At 49.8% G+C, this 8,783-nt stretch overlaps 1 long non-coding RNA gene across 1 annotated transcript; it reads left to right on the forward strand.

Moving 5' to 3' along the window:
* The first annotated feature begins 5,503 nt into the window (after positions 1-5,503).
* On the forward strand, positions 5,504-6,706 carry LOC120705029. The gene is made up of 2 exons (XR_005687755.1): positions 5,504-5,993; positions 6,310-6,706. It is a non-coding gene; the product is annotated as an uncharacterized LOC120705029 (long non-coding RNA).
* The last annotated feature ends 2,077 nt before the right edge of the window (positions 6,707-8,783 follow it).

The following is an 8,783-nucleotide window of genomic DNA, read 5'->3' on the forward strand; positions in this document are numbered from 1 at the left end:
AGCCATACAAGAGCTCATTGATCATATCCTTAGCCTTTAGCACTAGCTTTGTAAAGTGTGAGTGCTAGATTAGCTCTTAGTGAGTGTGATTGAGAGGCCTTGAGCCTTTGTGCAGTGGTTCTCTAGTGAACCAAAACAAGAGCTTGGTGCGCCGGCCCCTTGGAGTTTTGAAGCTTGCCGGCAACGTCATTGACTCTCCGACTTGGTGTGGAGCGGCGACGACACTTTGTGCGGGGGACGTGGAGACCCCCATCCTTTGTGGAGAAGCTCCTTAGTGGAACCCGGTGCCAAGGTGACCGTGATTGTGTTCACGAAATATACTTGGTGGCCAGGTAGCAATACTCTTAGTCAGTGCTACAACAACGTGGATGTAGGTGTGTCTTTGTGGCTAACCGAACCACGGGATAAACACTCGCGTCAAGAGTTTGCTATCTCCTATCCCACTCTTTAAGCTTCCGCATTTCATACTAGCAATTTGTGTGCCTTTAATTTCATAGAGTAGTTTCTTGATAAGAAATGCTATAGGTTGCTAAACTTTTTTAGGATAGGGGTTTCACCTAGAACAGCCTAGTTGCACATCTAGATAGCATGTTTTAGTTTAAATTTTGTGCAAACTAGTTGGAGCCAAATGTTTATGTTTTTGAATAGTGCCTAATTCACCCCCTCCCCCTCTTAGACTAGAGCACCCGATCCTTTCACACTGAAGAAAAAGTACAGAAAAACACACGAAACGGCTGTAGCCACTAACATAATAGGTGGACAACAGAAAAAAGCACGGAGGGGGAGGACACTCCAAATAAGCCACCCAAACAAAGGCCACCCGAAGAGCAGGATCTACACAAAATACTATCGCCAAAGATGCCAAGAGAGAGCAAGCACGAAGTACGAGACGGTGGCCAAGCATGGACCGAATATTACGACCACGGCGGCAAAGCATCCGCTAGAGTAGAGGAAAAATGGCAAAGCATCCGCCAAACTCGAAACAACCATAGGTGACAAAGCATCCACAAAACAACACGATCACGACGGCAAAGCATCTGCCAGGGCCAACGAACCACCATCTATAAGCAATCCGCCGCGGCCTAGGCCTCCAAAATGATAGTGTGTAAAATGAAGCAAGGCAGACACACAAGATGAACCACTGACCAGACGACCAGCCATGGGGGCATGGAGGGGGAAGGAGCGCACGAATGATGCCTCCAACAAAGAAAACATCGCAAAATCTCACCGAGACAGGTAGAAATTTTGTGCTTCTAGCACTCTACTGCGTGAATCCATATCGATGTATGTATGTTTTAGGTTGGGAAGAGGGAAACAGGGTGGTACGGATACAGAATGTGTACGCCAGGTGAATCGTATTTCCAACCCCATCATAACAACGGAGCATCTGCAAGAACGAGGGTGATTTGGTTCTAATTAATTACTCGGTAGATTTAGAAGATCTAGTAGAGGGGAGGGAGTAAGCGTTTTTTTTTTGGGGCAATTGTGTTCTTACCTCTATTTTAAATTCTAATTGTAATTTTACTCCCACTTTCTTTCGCTTTGTATTTTTACCCCTACTGTTTGAAAACGAAGCCTCATTCTACCCCTACTCTGTGAACATCACTTAATGGTGTCAAAGTAGATAATTTTGCCCTTGCGAATATACCCTTACTTTTTTTAAAACTTTGTGAATATATCTCTGTTATTTGTCCTGCTATTTTCGTAGCAATTTTGGCCCTCATTTTCTCGATTCTTGCTTACTGCTGCTGCAATTTGTTAAGTTGAATACCGTGCTGGGTCAACATGCACAACAAAGGACACAAGGGACATGAAAAGTAGCAAGTGACCGGCGGAACAGCACATCAAAGCCTCTCCACGAAATCTTGCACCGGTTTTGCAGAACAGAGCAGATCAAGGAGAAGAGGATGCGTCCTACTTTCATCTGGTCTGATCTGTTAAGGGTATTACCGGTATACCAAAAAACACAAGCATTCACCTCAGAGGCTTCCAGGCATATCGTCGAACACCTTGCCTACACGACCAAGACACATCACAGGCCCGGCACAGCACGACCCCCACAGCATTTCAGAACCCTTAGGCTGGTTCCAACGGGGGTACCGACCCGGCTACCGACCCGCGCCGGTCGGTAAGCGCGGAAACCGAGAGCGCGGGGCGGTAGCGCTACCGACCGGCCGGGCGGTCGGTACCGACCGGCGTTGGAGCCGCGCGCGGTTGGTACCGACTGGTCGTACCGACCCGGCCGGTCGGTACCGACCCCGCGTCCGGTCGGCTGCCACGCGGCGCTCTGTGATTGGGCAACGGCTGCCACGTCAGCGCCACGTCAGCTAGCCGTTGCAATTAGCCGTTTTTGACCGTTTGGACTCCAAAAAATTCGAAAAAAAAATCCAAAAATCACAAATTTCGTCCCCAACTCATCTATAAATAGAGAGGGCTGGTTGGAGCTCATTCCACACCTCTCACTCCCCATTTCACCCACTTCCTCTCTCAAATTCTTCCACCATGGCAAACTGGAGTCCAAATATGCAGTCATACTTCGACCTGCTCAACGCCGACCCCGAGCGTTCGACTACCAATACGCCGGATACCAATGCTTCCGAGGAGGAGTTCGACTACTCGCCGCTCCATCGCCGCTCGGAGACTGCTCCACCCTCGCAACCCCGAGCGCTGTTTCCTCCAGCTCCCGGCGCTTTCATAGGTGCTCCTCCGCCGTATCCGTACCCACCGTATCCCTACCCACCGTACCCGTATCCTCCAGCTCCCGCCGCTTCCAGAGTCGCTCCGCCACCGTATCCATATCCTGCTCCCATGGCCGATGCTCCTCTGCCATATCCCTACCCTCCATATCCATACACTCCATACCCCTACCCTCCACCTCCCACATTCACGACATCTGCTCCTCACGGTCATGCTGGAGGTGCTGCCTCCGCTGGCTCGGAGAATGAAGGCGGGGGTACGACCGCACCATGTCGTCCAACCATTCCCAAAAAGAGGAATGAGTGGACGCCCACAGACGAGGAGAAACTGGTACGTCCTCATTCGTTTCTCGTGTTCGCTAATGTCAGTTGAAGTATAGTTTTACTAAGTTAGTTTTGTATAGGTTAATGCTTGGTTGATGCACTCGGTCGATTGCGTGGACGGAAACAGCAAGAGCGGCCCAACCTTTTGGGGCCAAATAAGCGACACCTACAACGTCACCACCGACCCACTCCGACACCGCACCGCCAAGCAACTGAAGGATCATTGGTCCATGTACAATGCACGGGTCTCCTTGTTCAATGCAATATACAACCAAGAAGTGTCGAAGCGGCAAAGTGGAGCCGACGACGACATGGTGATGGACGAAGCCAAAGCAAGGTATGCACGAAGGGCTGGCCATGAGTTTAAGCTTTTTCATTGGTGGGAAGCTGTCCGTCACCAGCCGAAATGGTTAGTGAAGCATGGTGGTGGGCCGAATATAGACGTGTCGAAGAGATCACGTCTCGGAGCTTCCGGTGAGTATAGCTCCGGCTCTCGGGAGACCGACGAGGAGGTGAACCGTCCCCCGGGTCGTGATAGATCGAAGGCGGCTGCGCGGAAGGGTAAGGGGAAGGTAGGCTCAAGCAGCCATACTTCTACTGATTCCGCAGAGATGGGCGAAAAGTTGGAAGATCTTTGCAAGATCACCCACGAGTACGCTCAAGCAAAACTGTGGAAGTAGTGGAACATACTTAGTTCACGCTCGACGGACGGTATGACGGATGCTCAGAAGAAGGTTCATGACCGAGCGTTAAAACGTCTGCAACAACAGCTTCACCTCGACGACGACGACGAGTAGATTTATGTAATTTTTATATTTTTATGTAATTTTCTTTATTTTAAATTGTCGTGTAATTTTTATTTCGAATTTTTATGTAATTTCTGAATTTTTAAATTTAATAAAGTGGTTTTGCTGTGTCAATTTAAATCATAGAGCAACGCGTTCTGAAATGGTTAAGTCTGGAATGGAGAAGCTGACGTGGCGCTGATGTGGCTGTGGGCTGAGGCTGCAGGCTGACTGATGGAGCGCTGGGGTCGAGTGGGCTGGCGAGAGCTGACGTGGCGCTGATGTGACTGTGGCTGTGGGCTGGGGCTGCAGACCCGCTTTTGGAACCAGCCTTAGCATTCCTAATTGATCGGCAAACTCACTCCTCACAAGTTCCAACAAGTGGAGAAATTGATGCACAGCCCTGAATAAACCAAATTCACATGCAGTACCTGGCCTTTCTCTTTCACCCCTGGACTCAGCGCCGCCCGAGCCTGCACCGCGCACCGTCCGTGCCTGCCCCGCACCAGCCGCTCGAGCCAGCCCCGCGCGCCGTCCGTGCCTGCCCAGCACCTACCCCTCGACCCTGCCCCGCGCGCCTGGGCCTCGAGCCTGCCTGCCCCCCCACCCCCCGCGCGCGCTTGACCCGCACCAGGCCGGCGCAGCACCCAAGGAGAGCGAGCGTGCCGCCCTAGCCTGCCCCGCACGACACACAAGCCGCGCTTGGCCGCTGGGACGCCCCGCGCCGCCGCCGCCGCCTAGCCGATGGGAATCGCAGGAGAGAAGCTAGGGTTTTGTCAAATATCGGGGAGAGAACCAACAACTCAGGGACCCTCACTCCAAGAGATAAGAGGATAGAGTGCAGTTTTGTCTCTTTAGGGTCTTTTTCTTAAATTCACTAAATCTTGGGCGCAGCTACCGGCGTGAATTCTAAGGGTAAACGGAGGCTTCACGAGGAAACAGTAGGAATAAAAACGCAAAGTGAAAGAAAGTAGGGGTAAAATCGCAATTAGAGTTTAAAATAGAGGCAATAACACAATAATCTTTTTTTTTAACCCAAAGGATCGGAGCTGCCACTTTGGATCACAGCAGGTCAATTAGATTGATAGCGGACTGAGCAGGATCACAGCAAAATGAACTGCTGTAGTACCGGCGAACTAGCTAGAAGCGGTAACTGGTAACGGTCTCCTCAGCCGTAAAAGTCCGCTGGCTTGAAAAATGCTGACTACTCAGCCTCCTTCAAGAACAAAAAAGTTAAATTTTACTGTACTTTGGTAAAGGGAAGCCGTCGATTCCTGGCAAAATGATACATGCCCCTCGGTTCCAAGAATGATTATGCCTGTCAGCGACATGAAAAGCAGTTCCACCTACATATTATATTTTAAAAGATGAAACCTCATCGACTAACCTACTAAACAAATGTAGGGTCCCATTCGCACGCCAGGGTCGAGAATGCGCCTGCACATGTAGCTTTGACATTCCTTTTACGATAGTATCCATGATGCCCGCAGAGAATCTCATCGGACAAAGCACACTGGAGGCGCCCAAATCCCGGGGCGACGCGTAAGCCGCCGTGTGGCTCCTGCCGGCTTCCGTTGCCTCCTGTCCATGGAGTGCTCGAGAGTGACTGATCGGTACGTGCAGGCTGGAACAGGTGGTCGGTCGTTTTCGGTTCATCCCAGTCCAAGATTGGCAGATTCCCAATTTGCCATTGCTGCTGATCCTCATCCATCGCCACTCGCACCTATAAACTGCTGCACCGTCAGAATCCCAGTTCATTCGCCACTCCCTCTCCCCAATCCCCATCGAACCAAAGCTAATCTAGTCTAGTTCCATGGCTCACGGCATCGCGCTTGTCATCGTCGCCGCCTTCTCGGCCGCGTTCGGTGGCCTCGAGTCCCACGAGACCTTCGTCGCCTCTCGCAGCCAGGCCACAGTCGGTCACGGGGACGCCGCCGCCGCCGGTGCTTTCCTCCTGGCCACAGTGGCAACCTTTGCGCTCGCTTCGGCGCTCCTGCTGGCGCACGTCCGCGCGCTTCGTTCCCACCGCCGCGCCGGTGGAGCAGAGCGCGGTTTCGCCACGGGCCGCCTCTCTGCGGCGACGCTCGCCGCGGCCGCGGCGGTCCTTGGCGTCGGAACCGTGCTGCGCCTCGTTGCGTAGGCTGACGGCGGGTGGCTCCAGTCTCCAGAGTGGCAGAGTCCACATGAAGTAAGAACAGATTCCCTCACGAGTCACGAACCTTGGCGTCTTATTTTTGCTATTTGCAGTTCATGCTTCTGAAATCTGAAGTCTGAACTCTGGATGGGCGCCGGGGTTGTTCCTGATCTTGGGTTGATCAACAAGGACACTGCAATTTAACACCACCGTGTCTGCTGTTAATTTGCTATCTCTAAATCTTGATCCAGCTGCACTGATTCTCGGTTTTGTCTCCGAGTGCAGCAAATTCTCACTTCGGTACGGATTTGCTCCTGGCCTAACTCTGCAATCGGAGACCTGATGCTCTTGCCTATCTGCTTGTTTCCAGATGCCTATTTGGTGGATTCCATAGGAGATGGAGAATCTGGAGACCCGCCACAGTATCAAGTATACGTAACTCTGCTGCATTTTTAGTAAGGTTAGTTGGAGTGGTCAGGTGTGCTGCTCTTCAGCTTCGTCCTGGGAGCAGCCGTCAGTTGCTTTGGTTGCATAATGGGCAGTTTTCAGGACTTCAGGTGCCTTTTTCAGTTTCGTCCAAGTAGCAGTCAAGTTTTTTGGCTGTGTTTCTTTAGGCCTTGTAAATATACATGGATTGGATTTCATTGGATTATTGTAGGATCCGTACTGGCTCAGATCCTGCACCATTTTGATGAAATTCCAACATTATTTATTGTGCTGTTTTCTGCCTGAAAGTCGTTATGCTGTGAAGTGCAATGGTTCCCGAATGGACATTTGAGGGGATGATTTTTGGCTCCGAAGAGAAATCATTTCCTCTCTACTTGCAGCTGGAACTTTGATCTTGGAATGGATTTGCCATGCGATTATTTCTCCCCCCCCCTGAATTTATGCACTATTTGGTCTGCCGTTTCTTCACCTGTTTTCCCCAGAAATCCAAGCATTTGCGTGGTGGGGACTGGAGAGTGGAGACTTCAATTTGCTTATGACACTCGTTTTACAAGTCTCCAAATTCAGCCTTCAGAGGCCTGAGTTGGATTGCACTAAACTTCCACTGAGATGAACTCAAAGTACTTGTCTGTGCACTCTCTCTTTCCCTTTTTGCTGTGATAACAACCAAACGGAACAGTGATTCTGTTTTCAGAATATAAAGCCTTTGGGCTCTCTATTGGGATTTTTTTTTGTTGACCAGCCAATCTAAAATCGTACTTTGAAGTTGGGGGTGGGGAGAAGGGAAAAATAGAACTTGGTATACACATAATTTTTGTTATGATGTACTTTTTCAAAAATGATAAAATTTACGTGTACCCCCACTATAGATGACAAATGTCGGGAAGCTTTAGGGGCCGATAAACCTTGTCTCGCATCAAATGTGTAACCCACCTACATTTCTAGAAAGAGTTTTTGGCGTTTATGTAGCATCCACGTCACCAATTTATATTTCCACGTCACCATTCGGCCACACGTGGGGCCAAACGCTTTTGGGTTCAAGATGGGAAAGGTGTTGACCCTTTCAACGAACTTGCTTTAGAAAGATATATACTATGGCTTCTTTATTTATGATACTAGCGGAGATGTACGTTACACAGGCACGTATTTAATTTTTTTTTTCCATCAAGCAACGATGTCATTTATTTTTCTTTCAAAAATAATACACGTCTTTCTTTTCCTTTCATAAAACAATGATGTCAATTATTCTTCTTCCAAAACCAATAATAATGCGAATTATGTGTGAGTGCATGTGCAAAGAAAAGTACAGTGTGTGCCAATGGATAGTAATATGCGGATATAAGATGTGGGTAGATGAATGCTTGGTGTAAAAAATATTAGAATTTCGGTGGAAATATTTTCCTTCTATCAATTTCGTGAGTCTACACCCTTTTTCGTCAAACTTTTAGTCTGACAAGTGGGACCTCCGTAAGAGTTACGGTGGACCTAATCTTGGTGAGAAATTGTTTCAACTTTTATAGTAAAGACTTTTTCATCAAACTTTTAGCCTGACAAGTGGGACCTCCATGAGAGGTACGGTGGGCCTAATCTTAGTGAGAAATGATTTCAATTGTTTCAACTTTTATATTATAGATATATCCTCACTAGTCCATGTCAAGTAAAGTCAAGTGGGGGGCCTCTTGGCTTGGAAGTTGGAACACGTTTCCTTTCGGACCTTTCAACGGTCAAGTCGCCTTTGTTTTATTCCGTAACTGCCCGAATCTGTCTGCCTTTTTTTAGAATTCTAGAACCCATGCCCGAATACACTTGTAGCCGTGTGGATGCACGACTTCACTCCCCCAACAGCACCAATAGGCACAAGTCTTTTTAATTTCTCAACCGAGAGACCCTCCCTTGTATGCATCGATCAGAACACAAGGACGGACAGACAGAAGAATGATGCGCAGCATTGCTTAGCTCATCTGCCCTCGTCTAAAAAGCGTCGGATGACACCTTTTTCCGGGGAATCATGTGTGCTGACTGAGCGCGATTGCAGCACACGGCAGATCTGACGGCCAAGGATTAAGATTTTATCGTTGGTTAATTATAAAAGAAAATTGATTGATGACGCGTTGAGAGGAGGGTGTGGCCGGCCGGGTCGCGCCCGCGAAGTCGATCGCGAGCCCGTTGCGGCGGCGGCTGGGCAGTGAGCGCACACGCTCGTCGTTCTTGTCGTCTCTGGCGCGCGACTCGTCACTCGTGTCATCCACCATCTACATACATTGCGGTTGCGGGCGAAAGACTGGGGGGGGGGGGGGGGGGGGGGGGGGGGGGGGGGTGGGGGGGGGGGGGGGGGGGGGGGGGGGGGGGGGTCTGCTAAGTGCTAATAGAGCACCCGCCCCCGTTATGAGCTAAATA

Source organism: Panicum virgatum, chromosome 4K, assembly GCF_016808335.1.
Source record: "Panicum virgatum strain AP13 chromosome 4K, P.virgatum_v5, whole genome shotgun sequence".
Taxonomy (NCBI): domain Eukaryota; kingdom Viridiplantae; phylum Streptophyta; class Magnoliopsida; order Poales; family Poaceae; genus Panicum; species Panicum virgatum.